The sequence below is a fragment of the Echinops telfairi genome, unplaced genomic scaffold (assembly GCF_000313985.2).
Source record: "Echinops telfairi isolate 266 unplaced genomic scaffold, ASM31398v2 ScPeMD7_4225;HRSCAF=4972, whole genome shotgun sequence".
NCBI lineage: Eukaryota > Metazoa > Chordata > Mammalia > Afrosoricida > Tenrecidae > Echinops > Echinops telfairi.
In genome coordinates, this window is record NW_022108124.1 from 11,378,592 (window position 1) to 11,403,132 (window position 24,541).

Genomic DNA, 24,541 nt, shown 5'->3' on the forward strand with positions numbered 1-24,541 from the left:
ATTGAGGCTTTTTACTCCAGTAAAGATCTAGTCTTGGAGATCCACAGGGGCAGTTCTACCCTGTTCTATAGGGTCACTAGGAGTCAGAATTGATTTGATGGCATGAGTGATCTGTAGTAAAGTGGAACGGCAGTGAAAAAAGAAACACTCCGGACAAGTTAGATTGGCAGAGGGCTGCAACAATGGGCTCAATGTGACAACAATGGTGAGGATGGGTAGGTCCTGGTAGTGTTTTGTTCTGTTGTACACAGGATTCGCTAGGAGATGAAATTGATCTGATGGCAACTAGCAGCAACACCGCCCGGAAAGAACTTTGGTGATTACTAATATCTTGAAATCTCTCTTTGACTGCCATGCTTCAGTTTCTCTTGGTTTTCCCCACATCTCTATGATTTAATCTCAGCTCCCTGCATCAGGGGCTCTGTCTCAACACCCTTCCTTAACAACTATCACTATCAGGGTTCATTCACTTCCCGTGGTTTCAGTTACTACCTGTATGTAAACCACTCATACACTAATGACTAGTTCAGAACCCTTTTTTGAATTCTAGGCAACATATCCAACTGGCGCATTCCACTTTGATACACAGATACTCAAGTTCAATCCCAAAAAGCATGAATCTGTCACCACCTGAACCTGTTCTTCCTCCTCTCTACTTTAACTTTGTCAATGTCAAAATTATTTCAATTGCTCTCAAAGCTACTTTGATGCAGGTCACAACCTAGGAACATTTCTTTCTCTAATTCATCATTTTTCTACATTCAAATAAAGGCTCTGCCTAATCTAGTATCCTCACTCTACTACTAGTTTCTCTTCTCTAGTAAGGCCTGATCCATTCATTCCTCACAGAAGTGTTAGAATGAACGTTTCTGAATGCATCCAGAATATGTCTGTCATCCCACTTTAATGATAAATTGAGTATAAATCCCATAACTTAGCACACCGGGCCCTTCATTATCCAACTCTTCCTATGTCTTCAGTTTCACCTCCATAATCTATAGCACGCAAGGGCTTCATATCCTTTTATGTATCCCAGTATCTTCCTGTCCTGTTTGCTCTTTCTGAAACCCACACCTCAATGTCTAGCAAGCTCATGCACACACAAAAATATAATTCTCTAGAGCAATTTTTCAAATAGGTGGTGAATAGATTTATAATTATATTAACCCGTATGTAGAAGAAAGGTTTGAATGAGCTTCACATTGAAGCTTGTCAAAGTTAAAATAATTAGACATGATAACTACATGCATAAGTAAAAACTAATTTTTTATATAATTTACCCTTAATTTTGACTTTCTGCCAATGTCTCCCTAGAAACCTGTCAACAACTCCTAGCAGTACTATTGTCTCCAGAGGACAGAGTTTCTGCTCAGGCTGTGTTCAACTGGCCAAAAGGGAGACATCGCCGTGCTTCAGAGGTGAATTATGTCTTCCGGCCACATGAGGTTTTTGTTCCTTTCCTGGCCTTCCACTTAGGTAATTCTCTAGTTTATCTCTCACTCTGCTCTCAAGTAATCAATATTGATGAGACACTGGAGGCAGAGAACTGCAGTCGTAAAATATCATAACACCATGTTGTCTCCGCCGATGTCTCAGAGAAGAAAATGACTCCCTGCCCTCCTTTCATCCCATTAGCTAGATGTAATGTCACTTTCCAAAAAGCACAGTGCTTGTTTAGTTAATAAATAGACCCAATTAACTGATCTCTAACAACATGTAGCCGTTGGTCTCTTTTAGTAGTTGTTTCCTTTAAAAAGACAACAGTCTTTACATCACTTCCACCATTTTATAAATCGTTTTTTAAAAGAGACGCACTAAGTCAGAAAAGGACAGAACATACATTTGCGACATGATTAGTAGTAATTGTTGCTCATCAAATAAGTGAATCACGCCTTAGGTTATGCTGTAACTATCTCTTGATCTCCCGTTATATTTCAGTCACCAGGAAAGAATCTGAAGATTCAAGAGTGAACAAGACGCAATAGTTGCTCTACCCACATGCACTCTCAATTTTTTTTACTATTTAGTAGTCAGAAATCTTAGTAACAGCCCAGTGATAGGAGTTTTGTTTCTGTTTTTTTTCGCTTTTGCTTTTGAACCAGAGATCCTCATAGCTCCTTTAAAAAAAAACAAAAAACCTGGAGATACGAATAATAGGATTATTGTATTCATGCATGTAAGAGATCAAATGTAAGAACTCTAAAAAAAAAGAAATTCAAACTCACTACCATAATGTTGAATCTGATTCATAAGGAGCTCTGAATAAGCAGAATGTAGATAATGTGTGAATGTGTGTGTGCAAACCAATCGCCATCAGTCCATACCAACTCAGAGGGCTTTCAAAGTTATAAATCCTTCCCAGAGCAGATAGCCTGAATTTTTAAATTTTTATTTATTTATTTATTTTGACCCCGTGGAGTGGCAGCTAGGTTTGAATGATGCCCAACTGTGCTTCTGTTTGAGCCCATTATTTTAGCCCCTGTGTCAGTCCATCTTGTCCAGGGTCTGTCTTTTTTGCTGCCCCTCTATTTGACCACACGTGACGTCCTCCTTCAGAGACTGATCTCTCATGAGAACATGTCTGAAACACATCAAATACATCCTCGCTTCAAAGGAGCATTCTGACTGTGCTTCTTTCAAATCAGATGCGTTGGTTCTTTTCCACATTCTTCGCTAGCACCGTAATTCAAATGAAGATGCGCCTTCTTCCTGATTCAATGTCCAACTCTCACATGCTTATGAGGCCATGAAAACACTATGGCTTTGGTCAGGTGCCCCTTATTCCTCAAAGTAACATCCATGCTTACCTACTATGAAGGTCTTTATTAATTAATCAGCAAATAATGAAATGACACACTTTGGAATAAATTTGAAGCAGTATACAAATATAATGTGCAGTTCTTATTATACAAATAGCAGTGTCTACATAAGTCACTCAGTGACCTATATTTTGCAACTATATTGTGATTTTCCAAGATTTTGTATGTAAGAATTGATGACTTGGTGGTCAAATATGATAATAAAAAATAAAAGTTCGCATGAGGAGGCCCAATGTCCACCTGCCACCCTACTACCAAACCAATAATTAATGCATCTAGGTCCGTTCCCCCCTTAATCTTAAATATATTTATATATGTACATGGCTGTAGTTAGGCTTGTATATATGCCCTTTGCCTCCTACTTCTTTCCTCTATTTCTTTGCAGCTTCCTCCTATCCCAATACCATGTTCAGCCTTCATTCTGGGTACATTAGTTCCTCGCGGTTTTCTTGACCTTGGTCACTCCCTCCCATTCCTCCCATCCTCTCCCTACCATTGGTTTTGAACCATTTGTTGTTCTCTGTCCCTAGGTTGACCAACCCTCCTCCCTTCCCCTCTACCTCTTACGGGGAAAAAAAAAAAAGGAAAATGAGCGGATTCCGGGAACCCAAGAGGCAAGAAAATTTTGGGAATGATGAGGGCAACAAATGCATAGATGTGCTTTACACAATTGATCTATGTATTGTGACGAATTGTATGAGCCCCAATAAATTGATTAAAAAAATAAAAAAATAAATAAAATAAAAGTTGTATTACTTTCTATTCTGTGTCAGAAAATCTATTAAGTATACAGTTTTTTGGAAAATCTGATGTGCATTTATAATAGTATGACAACTATGGGAGACCATATATATTATCATGCAATCTAACTGTATTAACTTGTGTATAACTTCCACTAGTTTATGAGAATATACAGCAAATCATGTTTTTTAGATTTAATACAACCAATGAAAAGTGTAGCAATCTGTATGCATAAATTAATTTAATATGTATACATTAATCAAATTGTATGTCAGACTGAACCTCTAAAATGTCATCTTAGACAAGCAATTTCAGGTTTTCATGTCTTCATAAAAAATGTTGAACGTGTTTTCTAAATTCTGCATATCTGTACGTGGATATGTATAATTTTAATATATATTATACATCTATAACTATATTTTGAATGAAGTATGTTAGAATAAGTTTGGGGGGGGTTGTTTTCTTTTTTAAAGATGATGCAGTGTTCCACAGAACAACTGACCATTTTCCAATGTGTTGATTCTAGAGCTATTTGTTGAGGCATATTGGTTCAAAATTTTTTGTTTTGTTTCACTGTTTTTGCTTTAAAACAACACACACACTTTTTACACTGTCCAGTAACCAAAGAATCTAAATTTCAAGAAGAAGATGCTTATGATGCCCAGCTATCAAAAGATATAGCATCTGGTGTCTTAAGGGCTTGAAGATAAACAAGCGGCCATCCAGCTGAGAAGCCACAAAGCTCACATGGAAGAAGCACACCAGCCTATCACGAGGTGTTGATAGGATCAGGTATCAGGCATCAAAGAACAAAAAAATCATATCATTGTGAATGAGGGGGAGTGCAGAGTGGAGACCCAAAGTCCATCTGTAGGCAACTGGACATCGCCTTACAGAAGGGTCGCAGGGAGGAAAATAAGGCAGTCAGGGTGCAGTATAGCAATGATGAAACATCCAACTTTCCTCTAGTGCTTTAATGTTCCCCTCCCCCCACTACCATGATCCCAATTCTACCTTACAAATCAGGCTAGACCAAAGCATGTACACTGGTACAGATAGGAATTGGAAGCACAGGGAATCCAGGACAGATAAACCCCTCAGGACAAATAATGAGAATAGCAACACCAGGAGGGGAAGGGAAAGGTGGGGTAGAAAGGGGGAACCGATCACAATGGTCTATATATAGCTCCCTCCCTGAGCAACAGACAACAGAAAAGTAGGTGAAGGGAGATATCAGACATCAGACAGTGTTAAGACATGAAAAAATAATACTAATTTATAAATTATCAAGAGTTTGGAAGGGAGGGAGGGTGAAAGGGTGGGGTAAAATGAGGAGCTTTTTGAGAAAGAAAGAAATGTTTTGAGAATGACGATGGCAATAAATGTACAAATGTGTTTGACACAATGGATGGATGGATGGATTGTAATGAGAGTTGTACGAGCCCCCAATAAAATGATTTTTAAAAAAGAAGAAGAAGCTGAGAGGAAGAATTACACACTGTGATAGAAATTCCACTTGATACCCAGCCTAGGCTAACAACATACTCTACTTCATTTGCTCTGCCTTTGAGAATAAGACAGGTTCTTTTTCTAATGATAGGAGAAGAAAGTTTGCCAGGCAAAAGTCATCCGGGGCCCAATGACAGCAAATGCCAACATGTGTAATTTTCAGAGATAGGAAATCTGCTGCCCCATTACAGGAAGGTGGTATGAGGAGCCTATGGACATCTCAGGAGCTGTAGTACACCCAATAGGTTTATCCTCCTGATGGCCAAAAAGTTGCTGAAAAGCTGACCTGAAAATATCTCTTTGGAGGCTTAATAGGTCCATATCCTTCAAAATGGACCAGAGATTGTTTACCAGTGCAAAATATTTTATTATACAGGATTTCTATTTTAACAGACAGCTTCAGGAATGAGGGGAGCCAAGAGAAATGGCGCTTTCTGGAAGAGAACAAGTTTGTATGACGATCTACAGTCCACAAAGTTCAAGACTTCCAGGTGGCAATGATTTCACGAAAATTTACTCTTTATCTTTTTTTTTTTTTGCTTCCTGGAATTCAACCTCTGTATTTGAAAGTCAAAGCAGGGAAAGGTGAATTCATTCTAAATGTCTTTTCTGCAAATCAGTATTTTCAATATTTCAATGTGCATTTTCCACACTAGGGAATTAATCCCCACTTTAAGCCCAATGGCCAATATTTCAAGTGACTAGAGGGATAATAATTAATGTGTCACTTTTGAAGTCTTGAAGTTTTGTTTCATTACTCTAGAAAAAGCCAGGTACTCTTGCGAAGAGACAGGTCAGATGCTCAACCTGCAGTAATAATCAGTACAGATTTCATATATATTTTCTTTCTAAAGGGACATAATGCTTAAATTTTTCACATAAAAATGAACTCAAGAAGGGGGAAATTTTAATATGGGAAAGGTTTTAGAGGGATAATGGATCTTTCATCATTTTTTGCTATATATGTACTAACACAATGGCTATCAAGGATTTTAGTTTCTCATGACACGAACTATTCCTCACATTTCACACTTGAAAATGAACTTTACATGGAAATGACAGATTTCCTTCCTCGGTATGGCTATCTTTGTTGAAATGAACAAATACTAATCTCTGAAATGTTGTGTTTCTAGAAGAATGTACAGGTCAACGCTGTTTCATTATTCATGACGTAAGTTCCGTCAAGATAGATTCATAAGAGGATAGATGAACACAATATGCTTATCTCATTTGTGTCAAAAACTTAGGAGATGAACAAAAATGCCTTACACAGCATTAACAATTCTCCTGGGGCTGAGCTGATGGTCAAAAATGTCTATGAATACAATATTATAGCCAAAGATATTAAATTCTCTAAGTATGTGTCCTTGTGACAATTTTTATGTGTTCTCATGCCAGGAAATCCTATTTCTTTATTAATAATAATAAAAGAGCAACATATTAATTTTATTCTGAAGTATTAAATAAAGGATATTTTTAATATGTCCCAGGGTTTTGTGAGATTAATAAGTTCCTTTCACCAGAGGCACAATGCTAGGCACTAGCAGTTCCTCAGGGTTAACTCAAATCCAATTTGCTAAGTGAAATTATTCTCCTTTTTAACTATTTAGTATAATTCCTAACTTTGCCTTAGGAAAATTTTACTCTTGACAGAGTACTTTCTAGGCAAATAAAATCATTTCCTATAAAGCTCACATTTACATGTTCTTTATAAACTTTAAGACACCGAAACAAAAGAGCCATTCTCAAAGTCACCATCACTAAATATGAAATTGTGGAACTATAGGAGAAAATTTTTAATAAGTAAAAAGATCAGGAAAAGAGATAGGAAAATTTATAGATAGTCTAATTTTAAAAATATCCCCAGTGGGCACAGTTGGATACTAAGCCTTTTCAGATTTATCTAATATCTTAATGTACCAATGCTTTGTCACTGTGTTTGGGGGACTGGAAATAGTGCTTCCTTTACTTGGGCTCTAATTGCCCTTTCTTTAGAGAAAGACTGTATGCTCCCTAAGTCTCTAAATTCTAAGATGACGCCTCAGTTCCTCTAAGTAATGTACTTGTGCTGAGTTTTATATTAGCCTCAAACACTTCTGCCTTAATAACCAGATTTAAATTTCTGGAAGCTGGAATTCATCACCTTCTCTCTTGGAATGTCAACACTGCTAAAAATTGCAAACCTGCATGCTTCAGCAAAGTTCAGGTTCATGATCTCTGAGCAATCAAAAACCTATCTATTTGATGAGGAATTTCTCTAGTGCACAGGAATATCAAGTATCATAGGCACACGTTTAGACGCATTAAATCTGTTTGATAGGAGCACTTTAGTTTTGAAAAACAACACCAAAAAACTATTTCTATGGAAATAATCACAAAAGAAAACCACGTACATTGAAATTTGCCTTTTAACAAACTTTAAATATGTTTGCTACACATCCTTGATACATGTTAACTACAGCGACTAGCTGATGCTGTGGCACTACTGGCGTATCACAAATTTTTATTTAGTTACTGCGTTTCTTTGTAGACTGCCTCTCTCTCTCTTTCAAATATCAGCCACCTCCACTGGCCTGGAACAATTTATTAGAAGTTGCCTTCATTTCTTTGAAGCTGACCCAAGCTCACAGAAGTACCTCAAAATGTAATGACTTGCTTCCATAAATTCCTGAAAGAATTGCATTGTTTTGCTCTGTCTCTTCTAGAGGTCAACTTATTCTTTCATTTCAACCCTTACCAAAAAAATTAGAATTCTGATTTGCTTATTATAGAGTGCGCAGGCAGTTGGGACTAAACACTACTCTCTGTGCAGATTTCAACTCTGTCTTAGGTTGTATCACGTTGAGATGTCCCCTGTATGCAAGAGTAAACACTACTGGAGCCTCTACTGGAATTATCAAGAAAAATAAACAAAGTTTATCATCATTAACAAGTTCATAGCCTGTCCTGGAAGGCTGCTATATAAACAACTAATCAAGATACACGAAGGTATTTGCTGTAGTAAGCATAGTTGACAGCTATTGAGTGCTAAGTGTCTTCTAGGGATGGTAATAGACCCTGAAGAAGGGTTAGTTCATTTAATCCTATAACTGATTTAGTGTGTGTGGGGGGGTACTATTATTACTCTAACTTTACATATTAAAAAAATATTGGAAAAACAGCACTCAGAAGTAACCCACATTCACAAAGCTACCTCAACTCAGACAAAGTCACTCTGTTAGTCCCACTGCTCTGGCACTATGTGCTTGAAAGTCGGGGAAAGAGGTCAGGGATATCATCAAACAGATATGTCCGTACACTTGCACATGGGTAAATCTTCACAGTCGCTAAAGTCAAATGGAAGTATCTGGAGAACTGAGGGTCTCCACAGCCAATCCTCAGCACACTCTGCAGGGGAGTAATGATCATGAAGGACAAACTGGAAACAGGAAAAGAAGGGAAAGAGGTGGAAGTAGTGATGTGGAGCACATTGAACGCCCTTCGGGGTCATTCAGAGATTGCTGTGCATGAGAAAGGAGGCGCTGGAGGGTTTTGAGTGTGTGAGAGATTCCATCATTCCCATGTCTTAGACTTCCTCAAGAAGAGTAATGCCTTTGGATCATGGGGTTGCTTAAGGATATTGGCTTTACTCTGGGCTAGCAGGAGAACTGATAAATCTCTCTTGGAAGAAGTACAGGCAGATGCTCTTTAGAAGCAAGGATCTACATGTGACCTCCTCTCTGGGGGACGGACAACAGAAAAGTGGGTGAAGGGAGACGTCGGACAGCGTAAGATATGACAAAATAATAATTTGTAAATTATCAAGGGTTCATGAGGGAGGGGGGAGCAGGAGGAGCGGGAAAATGAGGACCTGATGCCAGGGGCTTAAGTGAAGAGGAAATGCTTTGAGAATGATGAGGGCAATGAATGTACAATGTGATTTACACAATTGATGTATGTAAGGATTGTGGTAAGAGTTGTATGAACCCCTGGTAAAATGATTTTTAAAAGCGTAGTATGAGCCCCTAATAAAATGATTAAAAAAGAGTTGTATGAACCCCAATAAAATGATTTTTTTAATAGTTAAAAAAAAAGAAGCAAAGATGGTGAGACGGATCTCAATGACTTTGGACATGGTCTCAGGAAAGATGCATCCCTGGAAAAGCACACCATGCATGGTAAAGTAAAGGGTGAGTAAAAAAGAAGACCATGAACAAAGTAGACTGACATAGAGGCTGTAAACATGAACTCAAACATAGCAACATTTGTGAGATGGCGCTGGGCCAGAGAATACTTCATTCAGTTGTATACAGAGTCAACACAACTTGGAGTGGACATAACAACACCTAACAACAACAGAAATGCTTTCAAATTCCTTTCTCTTTGAGTTAGTTTCAATGTTTTCAACATTCTGTAACTTTAGATGATTTCCAAATTTAAAAAATAATTAAAAGTGAATATATAATATATTCATATGTACAGACAGAGAAGGATGCCCAAGCAAGTCCTGATGGCACTGTCAGGTAAGCCTTGCACTGCTAATTGCAAGGTTGGTGCTTCCAAACTACCAGTCCCTTCAAAGGGAAAAGGATGAGGCCGTCTGCTCTGAAAAAGATTGACAGACTGGAAACCCACATACAGTTGCTATGAGTCCAAATGTATTTGATGGCTATGGGGTTATTTTGATATTTCTACAGATATGAATCTAGGAAAATTGGAAGTGATCAAAAATGAAATGCCAAGCATAAAAATCAATACCCTAAGCCTGATTAGTGAACTGAATTGGCCTGGTTTCCAGCATTTTAATTCACACAATCACATGGTTTACTATGTTCCAAAACAAACTCACTGCCATTGAATCTATTCCAGCACAGAGTGAGCCTCATAGCTATTCCAACTCATGGAACAGGGTAGAACTGCCCCTGGGGGTTTCCAAGACTCTAACACTTCACAGGAATAGAAAGCCGTGTCTTTCTCCCTTTGTGAGGCTGTGGGTTTTGAACTGCTGACCTTGCAGATAGCACAACAACTCATAACTTATGCGCTACCAGGACTCCTCATAATGACCAGTTCAATAGGAATGGCACCGCATTCATAGTCAAATAGGACAGTTTAAGATCTGCCTGTGATAATATAATATCTATATGCATACAAGAAATTTCAATTAATACAACTATTATTCAAACTTACAAACCAACCATTAAAATCAGTGAAAAAGAAATTAACAAATTTTACCATATTTCTTCACTCAGAAATTGATCAAACGGGCAATCAAGATATATGGATAATTATTGGCAACTGAAATACCAAAGTTGGAAACAAAGAGGAAGGAATAATACTTGAAAAATATGGCCTAGGTAATGTCAACAAACCTGGCGATTTCATGATAGAATTGTTCAAGGTCAACAACTTCTTCATCAGAAATACCTTTTCCAAAAATTGACCCATGGAAAACACACAGGGACTTCTCCTGATGGAATATACAAGGATCAAATTGACTACCACTGTTGAAAGAGACAATGGAGAAGTTCAATATCAGCAGCTAAATCGAGCCCGAGAGCTTGACTGTGGAACAGACCACCAATTGCTCAGAGGTGACTTCAAGTTGAAATTGAAGAAAATTAAAACAAGTCCACTGGAGCCAAAATACAATCTGGAGTATACCCCACCTGCATTTAGAAAACAGCTCAAGAATATACTTGACTCATTGAACACTCATGACAGGAGACCTAAGAAGCTGTGCAATCATATCAAAAATATCGTAAAGGAAGCAAAAGGTCATTAAAAAGACAGGAAAGAAAGAAAAGGTCAAAGTCGAAGTAAGAAGAAACTCCAAAATGTGTGCTTAATAATAAAGTATCGAAAGAAAATAAAATAAATGCCGAAGTAAAAGAATTAAACAGAAAAATGCACAGGGCAGCTAGGGAAGACACAGCATTATAATGAAATATGAAAAGACTGGAGTTTTAAAAGAGGGAGAACATGTCCAGCATATATTAAACTGAAAGGACTAAAGAAAGATCCATGCCTCAGTTGCAATATTGCAAGGTTCTTGGCAATGCCACAAAGAACTACTCACCATGCGAGCATTTCAAGAGGTAGCATAGGACCAAGAATTGAGGGCACTTAAAAAGAAGTCAAAACGGCACTGAAGGCATTAGCAAAAACAATGCTCCAAGAATTCACAGCATACCAATTGAAGTGTTTCAACAGCGGATGAAGCTCTGGAAGCATTGATGTGTATATTCTAAGAAATTGGAAGACAGCTATTTGACCAAGTGATTGGAAGAGATCCATATTTAGGCCCATTTCAAAGAAAGGTGACCAAAACAAATGTGAAGATTATCGAACAACGTCAGGAATATATATAAGATGGTCATGCAGCATCAGTTACAGCAGTACATGGGCAGGGAGCTGTCAGAAATTCAAGTGTGATTCAGAAGAGGACTAGGAATATCACTGCTGTATTCATGGATCTTGGCTCAAAATGCAAACCACCAGAAAGGCCTTTACATGTGCTTTGTTGACTATGCAGATATTTGACAGTATGGATCATATCAAGCTGTGGATAGCCGTGAGAAGAAGGTGAATTCCAAAATAACTCATTGTGCTTCCATGGGACTGGTACAGAGATTAAAAGGCAGTCATTCAAACAGAACCAGGGGATACTGCATGGTTTAAAATCAGGAAATGTATGCTACGAGGCTGTGTCCTCTCGCCATCCTAATTCACTCTGTGCGCAGACCAAATCATCAGAGAAGTTGCACTATGTGAAGAACACAGCATCAGGATTGGAGGAAGGCATGTTGTGGTAGTTACTCAATTTCGCGTCAACTTAATAAAAGAACAAAGAGGTGGCATTTAGCCTGTCAATCAGGTCACAGCCTGAAGATGTCTCCTAGTGGGTGTGACCTAATAATGAGCATTCTGGGAACTCCCTCTCTCCCTCCCTGGAGGTGGGACACACACATATTCTCTCTCTCTCTCTCTCTCTCTCTTTCTCTCTGCTTCACCTTCCTGTTGACAAGCCACAGGGAGCCACACTGATGGCACTCAGAGCCCTGCAGATGCTTCCACCGCCATTGGATCCACAAGACTTTCCACCCACTGGCCTGTGCTCTTCCTACATTTCAGCATCATTGCATGTTCTATATGAGTCTAAAGAGGAATTTATGGACTAGTATCAGGCATATTGGCTAATATTGGAATTATGGACTTGATCTGGACTAGTTTGTGATATTTTCTCAATATACAATTGTTCCTTGATATAAAGCTTTCTCTTACACACGTGAGTGTGTTTGGATTTCTTTCTCTAGTCACCACGGACTAACACACATGTTAACAATGTCATTATGTAGATGACACAACCGTGCTAGCTGACAGTAAGGAGAGCATGAAGTACTTGCTGATGGGGATCAGAGACGTACTATTCATTATGGATTACAGCTCCATCGAGGGGGAAAAATCCCTGGATCAATAGGTAACCATGACAAACGGAAGAAAGACTGATGCTGTCAAGCCTTTCATCTTGCTTGGAGCCACTGTGAATGCTCATGGAAGCAGCAGTCAAGACCTAGCGAGGCACCGCGATGCATACAATCTGTGTTGAATAGCAAGGATTGCATCTGGGGAACTGATGTGCAACTGAAAATGCCCACCACATGGCATTTTCAATCGCTTCTTACACATGTGAAAGTTAAATGCTGAATAAGGCAGACCAAAAAAAAAATGAATGCTTTTGAATTATGATACTGGCAAAGGATATTGAAAGTACCCTGGACTGCCAAAAGAACAAACAACTCGATCTTGGAAGAAGTATAGCCAGAATGTTCCTTAGAAGCAAGGATGGTGAGATTCCGCCTCACTTACGTTGGACTTGTTATCAGGAAAGACCTTATCGCTGGAGAAGGACATCATGTTTGGTAAAGAAAAGGGCAGCACAGTGCTTCTCAACCTTCCTCATGCCGCGACCCTTTCATACAGTTCCTCATGTTGTGGTGACCCCCCAACCATAAATTTAGTTTTGTTGCTACTTCATCACTGTCATTTTGCTACTGTTATGAATTGGGTGACCCCTGTGAAAGGGTTGTTTGACCCCCAGAGGGGTCGCGACCCACAGGTTGAGAACCGCTGCTCTAGGAGCTAGGCTGGCGTGACTGCACCATGGTTTCGAACATAATGCATGTGGAGACAGTATGGGACCAGACAGTGTTTCATTCTGTTACACACAGTGTTGCTATAAGTTTGAGATGACTTGGTGGCGTTAAACAACAGCATATATATGCTTAACAACTTGATAGATATGTTGTTACATGTGTTCAAGTCAGTGTGTGTGTGTGTGTGTGTGTGCATGCGTGTGTGTCCTGCAAAAGGTTCACTTAGAATGCAATTATTTTTTTTCATAGTTTTTGAAGCCCCTTTTTGAGCATTCCATTCTGCTTCACAGACAGCCTCTGAATACCAGTTACAATTCATCTAACCTAAGTTTCTCAAATCTTTCATCGTTACTGGCACAAGTGCTATAAGTCAAAGAGCATTTTGAAAGGACACAGTATTAATTGGTCAACTGAATATATAACGGCCTGTGTAATCAGACTGATTCCCCAGGAGCCATTAGGGAAGAGGAGGCAATCATCGGTGTAAGTGGGAGTAAAACTAATTGACAATCAGGGAAGTATTGCTATGTTTTACTTGCCTGTGAGTGGTCAAAGGCCTAGTTGGAAATGAACAAAGCTGCTCTTTTTAAAAAAGGATTTTAGTAACTATTTTAAAGGTAACATCAAAGGTGATGTCAAGAATAAATTACTGTAATTTTGAGTAAAATGTGTACAGACCAGGAGCAGCTAGAAAAAATACTGCTGAGTAAAAATTAGGGCTATTTTATAAAAAGTAAAGTATATTATTTAGAAACCCTGGTGGTGCTGACCATGAGGTCAGCAGTTCAAAACTATGAGCCATTCCAGAGGAGAAAGAGAAGGCTTTCTACTCCTGTAGAGAGTTTCAGGCTCAGAAGCCCTGAGGAGCAGCTCTATCCTGTCCCTACAGGGTAAGCAGGAGTCGGATGGACTCTATGACAGTGAGTTTAGAATAGATAGTACTGAGTTTTTACAGTTCTGGTTCTTGAAAATACTTGATTTTATCTAAGCCTATGCGTGATAGAGGCATAACGGGTATTATAAAACTTATTTTCCTGATGGATGCCTCCCCAAGACTATACAGCAAGTAAAGGTGAAAAAAAAATCATTGTTACTACCACATCCTAGTCAGGCACTGAATCAGAAAAGTTCCCGAACTCCAGAGCCCAGTCTACCAACTCCAACAGTATACTGACTTTTAATGGAACTGCAGTAGATAACAGAATTATTTTCGTTTCAACAACAGTAAGAAATTGAGTTGACGCCACTCACTTATGTGTGATATAGTTCTGAATTCAAGAAACACATATATCCTCCATATCCTAAATCATCATTAGATCATTCAAATCATGATGATAATACTCATCCGTTTTGAGTAATAGACTATCTGCCTGTATTGATTTAGAAATTTTCTTCATTTGTTCAAATTTATTTATTTGATGGTCTCTGTTATCTATAACATGGCCATGAACCAGAAAAACAAGCAAATGTCTTTGGAATTTTATTAAATTCCCTACAGTTAACTCCTGGAAGAGTTTTTCAGCCCCCCTGAGCATTACCATTGTCTTTGGGGGTGTACGACCCAAGAAGATTCCAAGATGTTCAAAGAAGATTATAATAATAGGTAAAAGGAGATTGACTAAAAGAACATAAATTAATGCCAGGTGGAAGAAAATATGAACTACAAAACCAGGCAACAGAACAAGACATGTATTTATTACTTGTTCATGTATTCATTGCCTCAAGCATCATTTATTGAGTTGCTATTAAGTACCAGATACTCTATCGAGTGCTGAAGAGACAACAAGATGAACACACCTCAGCGCCTGCCCTCAAAGGGCTTCAAGGTGTACTCTCAAAGGCAAGAAAACAAACAGAGTATAGTAGATAGTGGTAATTAATGCTTCCCCTGATGAAAGGCTAATATGCGTTAGAATAATGATGATCAGGCTTATATCCCCTCAATAAATCATTAGTACATCCCTATATCTGAATAAGACAAAATGTCCTTGAGTCAAACAATGATAGCTGATCGCCTGTGATCACCACTAGCCAGAAGTGAGTTTAGAAAGAGTGTGAGATCTTAATGAAGGGGGAGCCATCAGGTGGAAGAGATCTGGATTTCTGAATGACTACGTGGAGTAGACTCCTCACCAACCCACACTGACATGTGGATGAGAAAAATTGTAAATGCTTATTGTGCTAAACCAAAAACTTTGGTCTGTGCAGATATCTGCTAAGTACTTCCTGTGTGTCTGGAAGCATAAGCAGTATTCTAGGGGATTTCTAGGATATTCTCTCATCAATCTTAACACTTCTGTTTATGTTAAGGAGGACTACTGGTGCAGTGGATAACGTGTTCGGCTACCGACAGCACGGTCAGCATTTTGAAACCACCAGCAGCTTTTTGGTAGAAAGATAAAGCTTTCTGCTTCTATAAAGAATTACAGCTTCAGAAACCCACAAGGGCAGTTCTACTCTGTTCTACAAGGTCACTGTGATGAACAAGAAGTCAGCTAGATGGTAGTGAGTTGGTGTGGAGATTAGATAGACAGGATGATCCTTGAGTACTTATGACATTCTACATTTCTTTCAAAACATAGCAGTAATAATCCTTGCTCACGGTGAGAATAGAGGCAATGTTTCTAATACAAGTTTTCAACCAGCTGCACAAATGTCTAAAATAACCTCATCTTTGGTCCCACTAGTTATCCTTCCACAAATATATTTGAATGTCTATATTTGACACAGAGATAAGGTTGTTCACTGAAACACACTATAATTATAAGAAATTGAAACAATGGCAGAAATATGTGGATAGTTAAAATAATTCCATTGTATTCTTTGGATAAATTATTATATGGTCATCAAAATTATAGAAACAGGAATATTTAATGAAGGGGAAATTACAAATACATCTATGAGGCATACGTTCAATATAAAATATTCAATATTTTCAGACACAAATACAAGTTTTAAATGGAAAATTACTAAACCAGCATGTTAATGTGTGTTATCACTAGATGTTGGAGTTGGATAGACTTTTATTTTCTCCCCAGGTTTCTGTATTTTTAAAATGTTATATAATGACTATGCATTATTTTTACACTCAAAATATATGTTTTAAAAATAAGGAAAGCAAAAAAATTTCTAATCCTTTTTGAAAGGTTTCCACATAAACTTGTTAAAATTAAAAAGTGTGAGTGCTTAAATCTGTAAGTTTAATTTATTTAGAAAATTCTCCATGAGAAACAGCTCATTCCCTGATGATGTTAGATCAGTGAGGTGTTATTGCAGCATTTCTAAAAGCTGTTTACCATCTGTGAGTTTATTTTTTAATTGTCTTTGGTTTTTCAAATATAAATTTAAAATCACTTGCACATGTAAAGGTATAGTCATGAGTTGTGGTGATGAATTTGATGGCTTGTAAGTCTGATCTTGATTCTGTTAGAAATACTCATATATAAAGTTCCTTTTCATAGGATTTGTCGGTTGTTTATCCACTTTACAGATGCATAAAGTAAGGCCAGTATGTGTTAACAGACAGGATAGAAAGTAAGTCATAGCAGTAACACTCAAGTGTTGGTGTCAGTTGATACTGTTCCCTGGGAGTCCGTTCCACAGGCTTTTCCCAACTCTCATCAAGGTTGTCATGTTGGCAACTTGAAATTGGCCATTGTGGGAATATTTACACCTGAAAACTCTGCAAACATTATCTCATGGATTCTTGTTATTTATTTTTAGTCAGCCATTGTACCACTGTATGCAACTCAGTACGACTCTTTTAATGTGCTTAGTTAGCTCGGGGCCAGGACCTTGTGAGGTATTCAAAGACGCCAATCTCCAAGGGAGAAAGATGGGGTTTGCTATTCCTATAAAGGGTTACAGTATTGAAAACCCATAGGGATAATTCTATCCTGTCCTTATAATATTGCTATGAGTCAGAATCAACTTCATGGCAGTACTTTTTTTAATCTTTTAATACAAGACCTTCTGTGATAGGATAATATCTATCCAAATATAAGAAAATACAGTCAATACAACAACCATTCAAATTTAAACACCAAGCACTGAAACTAATGATGAAGAAATTTTCTTTCTCTACATTTAATCTAATTTCTAAATTAGAAAATTTCTAAATTTCTTCTTTTTTCTCAATTAAATACTTTTATTGGGAGCTCTTACATCTCTTATCACAATCTATACATTTTATTTTTCTTGTATTCATTCTCTTAGATACTATACAAAAGCGTCCATCTGAACTGGATGACAAATAATACAAAATGGGCCTTCGTCAGAGACTGTTCAGGTCGCACAGTTTCGCGTGGATCATCGAGTTGACTTCTGAAAGCTGCACCATGTAGTAAGTGCCGCTAATACCTCCATCCTATAGATAGAGAACTGAGACCTGGACAAGCACACGCTGGGAGTAAGTGTAGGAAAGTTCACCAATATAGTTTAAGGAAACCTGAACAGTAGGTGCGGAGACAGCAGGGAAAACATGTGGACAGAGTATTGCAGCACAGCATCGAGAATATGGTCCGATAATCTTCATTAATTAAATGATAAGTATTTATGAGACAACATAAAAAATTAACTTAAATGCTTGAAGTGGTATTGATGTTGATTTGTGAGATATTATTATTCAGTTTCTCAAATATAGTTTATAGGCCTATTATAGGTATAATGAAGAAATACAAGCACTAGAGTTCATGATATTTAGGTAAAACTCAGCAAGCTAATAGCCTCCCTAAACCTCAATTTTTCATCTCTATAATAGTCAACATAATAGAACATTCCCTAATGGAGAATTAAACTTTCTGGTCCGTGCCAAAATCAGCACTGTGCCTGGCTAGTGGGAGAATTGAAAAAAAAATAATGATGAAACAAAATGGGGTGTGGGGAACTAGTGTACTCAGGAGCCTTTATTTTCCCAAGAGGTTTGAATAACCACATGGATGGCTGGAGGATAAAATCCCCCAAGTGCTCACGAAAAGCTCTGACTAAATTTAGTACTTTACCATGCTTTAATTCAGAATCAAGGATTCCAGCCATGCATAGACAGGTCAATCTGTTTGATTGATTTCCTTACATCAAGAACCATATAGGTGTTAATTGCTTGGAGTTGACTGGGAGATGTATCTGACTAGCTTGTTATGGACCTCCCTGGTACTCAATAATTTTTAGAGTAAACTCCTGTCTCTCTCTGATTCATCCACATAGAGGATGCAGTCCAGATGTCTCTAGGGGAACAGCGTAAGCACCTGTCAAGCCCATCGCTGTTAGACGAGTGTAGAATAGACACACTTTCTTTTTTTTTTTTTTTTTTAGCGCGAACACAGTCCCCCACTACCACAAATTATACAGTCGAGTTTCCCACATTTGGGGAAATCGCAGGAGTCAGCACACCCGGAGTGCAATGGGTGAGCCTCGCCCTGGGAAAACCACCTTCGTGATCATGGTATCTCCCCTGCCAGGTAAGTATGACAGACTTTCAATTTGGAGAGAATTCCCATGGCAGCTCTTCACAGTATGAGATCATCGGAGTGAAGGGAAATTTGAACACTGCGCCCAATGTCTACTTCAGAGACAGACTAGTTTTCCCTGAAAACCCTTCTTTATCATCATATAAGTGACAAAACCTTAGCATGACAAAATTAAAATTCGCTTTCCCTTTGTAGGTCCAAGTTTGCCTTGGTAGACTACATAAAAATTCTAAAATACAGACCATGTCTAACTTTGGGCAGACAATTCAATTACAAAGAATGCAAATAACCAACTGCCTGCTCCTACTAACTAACTAACTAACTCTGCTAGCTCTGGGGTATATTTAAGAGGGCATGCCTTGAGTTCTTGCATTCAGAGGTAACAGTTGAGTTACAACACTAAAACAGTTCATACTTACTTTGTCTTTCCAGATGAATGGATGCCAAGATTTGAGAAAAGACAATTTTCAGTCATTATTTTCATTATTTTACCATACCAATATGTAAAAAATTATTTTACACATGTGTGCTCTCCACAACTAGCTTGTAAGGCCTCTGGAAGAGAATTGCAATTTTCTTGAAGTCATGTCAATTGTCTTACTTATAGAGTATGTAGATGCCTGTAACTTAATACTGCTTTTCTCTTTCTCATGTCTGCGTTCACTTATCGTAAGAATGTTTTACAAATAATTGAGAATACCTACAGCACACTATTATAAGGCTAAGGAGCAATGAGAGCATTCGAAAATTGATACCTGGTTTATAAATATATATATCTCTAAATTTTGCAATTAACGCTTATTACCATAGTGCTTGGCCTCCATTATTACTTCTCTAAACATTTGTTGATTAATATGTTAATTGGTAAGTATTGATTTTTTAAAATATTTTCTAGAGTACCTAGAAATTTTTATAGCAAAAACAACTATGAGGTCTCAATGTTTTCCACACATGCTAAAAATATAATTGCTTCTCATATTTTTATTTAAATGAGGCCTTAAAAATTCCCGGTAATTCTAAGAAATAGCTTTATAAATAAGGTGTTTGATTATCATGATTATCACTTCTTTAAGTATAAAATAAAAATGTGTATGGGACATTCTAATAAAAGAGGGTATTACAGGGTTAATTATTTAGGACTTGTCTCTCCGCAAAACATATTAAAAGGACACTCTTGAAATGGGTATATATAATGATTATCATGATAAAATAAGTACTATCATAAATATAATTATGGTGATGGTTTTTCTTTGCTTTTCTAAGTGCAAACTAGTCATTTCACATTATTTCAAATATTTATTTTAAATGTTAGCACAGAAAAGTCTACCATGATTTTCCATGGTATTATTTTTAACAAGAAAATAAGCATCTCACTGATCTAAAAGCCATCTATTTTTCTTTCTTTCTTTCTTTCTTATCTTTTTTTGAAGCCCTCTATTTTTTAAATCATTTTATTAGGGGCTCATACCATTCTTATCACAATCCCTACATACATCAATTGTGTAAAGCACATGTGTACATTCATTGCCCAAAGCCATCTATTTTTCAATCTCTACTTATACCAACAAAATTCCAGGACCAAAATATTAGTATGTAAGTCTTCTGGCTAACCAAATATGAGTTCATGCAGTAGTAACTAGGGGTTTGCTAGTAATTCTTTCTTTCCAAGGCTATTTGCTGTACACAAACGCACATACATACATACATACATGCGTACCTGAAATGATTTGGGGATTTGAAGATTACTCTGAAAGTAATCTTCACTCAAACAAACAAATGAACAAAAATCCCTGCCATCCAATCAATGCTGACTCACAGAGATCCCCTGAGGGTTTCCAAAACTGTCATTGTGCATGAGGGTGGAAAGCTCGGTCTTTCTCCTGTGGAACTGCCGGTGGCTTGGAACTGCTGACCATGAGGATCACAGTCCAACTTGTAACTGTGATGCCACCAATAAAGAAAATGGTAAGAATGATGACTAGAGGGTGACGAGGGAGAGGCTGTCACCTCCCAAGCCTCTCTTCTGACAGACGCTCTAGTCAGTAGAGCTCCTCCTGCACAGACACTGCCATTGAAGTAGATTCGGACTCAGGAACCTGTGGAACTGCTCTGATGCTTTCTGAGACTAGAAATCTTTATGGGAATAAACCTTTCTGGGAGCTGACAGCCTCATCTTTCTCCCTCAGAATATGTGGCTAGAGGTTTTAAAACACTAAACTTGAGGTGAGCAGCTCAGTGTTGAACTCTCTGGGCCACCACGGCTCCTATTCCACTCCCACCAGACAGAGTCGGGCTAATGACAACATTCCTTCTCTTATTCCAGTGGGTTTAAGGACAGGACCCGGTTGGTTCCCCATCTTTTATGGGTTCCTTAGCTAAAATCCTACCTCTGCAAATGGCCCCTTCCTCAAAGTCTCTTCAAATGAATTCTTTTCAGTATGCTATATGATCTTTTTCAGTACACGTGAGTCAGAACCCACAGTGAAGAGAACTTGAAGCGCTTGCGGGTGAATATAAAGAGTTGCAGGCTTAATAAGAATCGCAACTCAATGTGAAGAAGATCAAAATCCTCACAAGTGGACCAATAGGTAACATCATGATAAAAGAAGAAAAGGTCGAAGTTGTCAAGCATTTTTGTCTTCCTGGCATCCACAATCGACTGATCAAAAGATGTATCAACATTAGGTAAATCGGCAGCACAAGACTCCTTTAGCGTACTGACAAGAAAGGATGCCACTTTCAAGTCTAAAGTGCTCTGCCCCAGTCACAGTACTTTCCACCGGAGTACCTCCTGCGGAGGTGAAAGTTGAACTTTGAATAAGAAAGACCGAAGAAGAATTCATGCATTCAAATTGTAGTGTGGATGAAGCCTATTCAAAGAACCATGGACTGCTAAAAGGTCAAATTGATCTTTCTAGAAAGAAGAAAGGCCACAGTGTTCCTTAAAGGCAAAGATGGAAAAAAACAACAAATTCATCTTACGTACTTCGGATGCATTATCTGGAGACAAGAAAGGAAATGTGAATGCTGACAGGAAAGCTGAAGCAATTGACATTCAGTCTCCTGTGTTCTCTGTCCAGAGAATGGGGGTCATCTGCTCGCTGTAATGGGGGGTGCGCATGGAACCACTAACAGGAGAACCTGCACAAGCTTCCCAGTCTTCACTGCACAGAACTGGAGCCCGAGAGGAGTACGGCCAGGCTGTGCCGAGAGCCTAACAGAGGTTGGTTGGTGTGGAATTGTAATTGTTCCCAAACTTCCCTGGTTTCTGATTTCCTCCAACAGTGTACAGCTGCCCTGGTGCAAGCCAGAACCAACCAACCAACCAAACAAACAAAAAAAACATACCCTACTGAGATCAGCCCAGAATAGGGAAGCAAGCTGCTTGAAAGCACAATGTCTCCAAAGGCTGAGCAATCGGTGGCCATTTTGTGTGTAAACAAACTGTCCAACATCTCAGCAGGCTCTCAAAGCATTAGTGAGTTACTGCAGAGGGGGACAACTGAGCTCACTGCATGGGCAGGGCGACAAGCTCCGGAAGTGGAGGCCACTCCAGCTGCTTCCTAGCCGTGTGATCACTGGCAAATTACCTAATCTCCCAAGTCTCAGTTTTTGCATATATAAAGTGAAATATGTATGCCTTCTTGAAGAATTGTTTTGAGCCTAGGAATTAAACTTTAATTAACCTGGGAATGTCATGCATATGGAACAGGCCAGTCTACTATAGTTCCAGATAAAAGAAAAGACACTGATTGACAGAAAATCATAATGGTTCTTCCGCACACCCATAATTTTATGTGCTTCCACTTACGTGTTGCATTTCTGAAAGTGGCCAACACAGCACCAAAGAAAGTATATTCTACAACCCCTGCAATTTTCTATATTTAAAAAAACTACAAATATCATTTGTATATTTTCATAGAACCCACTACTGATGAGTTCAGTCTGACACCAAGTGACCCTAAGACAGTCGAATGGCTCCCTAGGGTTTCCCAGGCTGTAAATCTCTATTGATGCAGATAGCCTCTTCAGTGGCTGCTGTTTTTCAGTACTAAGCCCCCTCTGCCCCCAGGGCTTCGATCCTTCTGTATTACATTAAAATATTAATTAATTATATCAACAAGTCCCTGCAGCGGGTAACTAGCTACATCTAGCATTTGTGGCTAAAAAACACAAAATATAAACATATGTAATGATATTTTCCAAACTTAAGCTTTTGACATTACTCTTTTTTTCCCCAAGAAACCAAACTGAAGAAAGCCTAGTATATATATATTGGCTTCAGATTTTACTTTCGCAGAACGCTAAGAATTGAAGTAGTTTTTAAAGGTTAAAATTGACACACATGTACTTGAAGTAGTAATGGTTGTGATCTCAAGATCATGAAATAGGCAACAGTTGCCTTATGAGAATTGGAGGAAGATAATGGAAGAATGAAAGGAATAAGCATAGATCAGACTGGCATGAAATGACAAAAGCATTTCATTTAATTCAAGCAGAAGCCTAAATCTGATCTTCCATTGCATGGAAATTAAAGTCTATCCACCCTGAAGAGTGGCATTCCCTGCCCTCCTCCTGCTAAGCAGACAAGACAGGTAGCACAGAAATCTAACAATCATTTTCTCTAGACATACAACACATTGTCAAAAATGGCACCATTTTATTATAACCTTTAAAAAGCAAGTATAAAATTGTCTGAAAAGATGTTTAACTTAAAAAATGAGAAATTTTAAATTTCTATAATATTAGGAGGATAGGTATTGAACTTCCCATGATTTGTAAAAAAGGTGCCCAATCTATGATATACTTCACAAATGATGTTATCTTCGGTTATTTAAGGTTAAAACTATACGTAGGCATTACTAAGAATAAAGTGAAGATTTAATTAGGAATCAATGAATACATAATTACGCATCATTTTTGTCCAAGAAAGTAAGAGCACTAGTCAGTTAAGGGCTTTGTTACTGACAAAACAATATGTTGTCAATGAATAAGTATAAGTGGGCACATTTATAAATTATATATTTCAAATATGCATTATTTTGAAAGATTTTAATCCATCCTAATTCTTTATAGCACTCTGAATTTCAGTATTTAATGCAGATGGATTTAACTTTCATAGTAGTCTTTCTATGATAAAATGCTTTTAAATAATTCACAAAATTTTTCAAGTTTAATATTAACATTTACATTGTTTCTTTCCAACAGGAACAGAAAAGGAAAAATATAAACATTAGGGTTAAACTAGAACAGTTTCCTTTGCTAAAGCAACAGATGTGCAAAGACCTGTAGTCAAATAAACAAAAGGGAAGAAGATGCTCAGCATATTTGGGCCTGAAAGAACTCAAGAAAAATTTGTTTCAAGTTGCAATCTTGAAAAATTCTATGGGCAAACCATTGAATGATTCAGGAAGCATCAAGAGAAGATGGAAAGAATACAGTCACTGTACCAAAGAGAAGTAGTCCACCTTCCACTGTTTCAGGAGGTAGAATATAAGCAAGAATCAATGGTGCTGAAGGAAGAAGTTCAAACTGCACTGAAAACATTAGCCAAAAACTATACTCCAAGAATTGATGGCATGCCAATTGAAATGTTTCAGCAAGCTGAAGAAGCACTGTAAGCACTCACTTATCTATGCCAGGACAACTACTTGACCAACTGATTGAAAGAGATCCAAGTTTGTGCCCATTGCAAAGAAAGGTGACCCAACAGAATGCTCAAACTATAGAACAATAACATTGATATCGCATGCAAGTAAAATTTTGCTTAAGATCACCCAACAATGGTGTCAGCAATGCATGGACAAAGAACTACCAGAAGTTCAGGCTGGATTCAGAAGAGAATGTGGAACAAGGGATATTATTGCTGATG

General features: G+C 38.0%; 1 protein-coding gene and 1 non-coding gene across 2 annotated transcripts in view; both read right to left on the reverse strand.

Moving 5' to 3' along the window:
* The window catches only part of NLGN1 (neuroligin 1), a 1,028,692-nt gene that overhangs the window by 957,387 nt on the left and 46,764 nt on the right, over window positions 1-24,541 (reverse strand). The gene's annotated exons all lie outside the window — the stretch shown is intronic.
* On the reverse strand, window positions 18,510-18,668 carry LOC115871263. Its single transcript, XR_004047194.1, has one exon. It is a non-coding gene; the product is annotated as a U1 spliceosomal RNA (small nuclear RNA).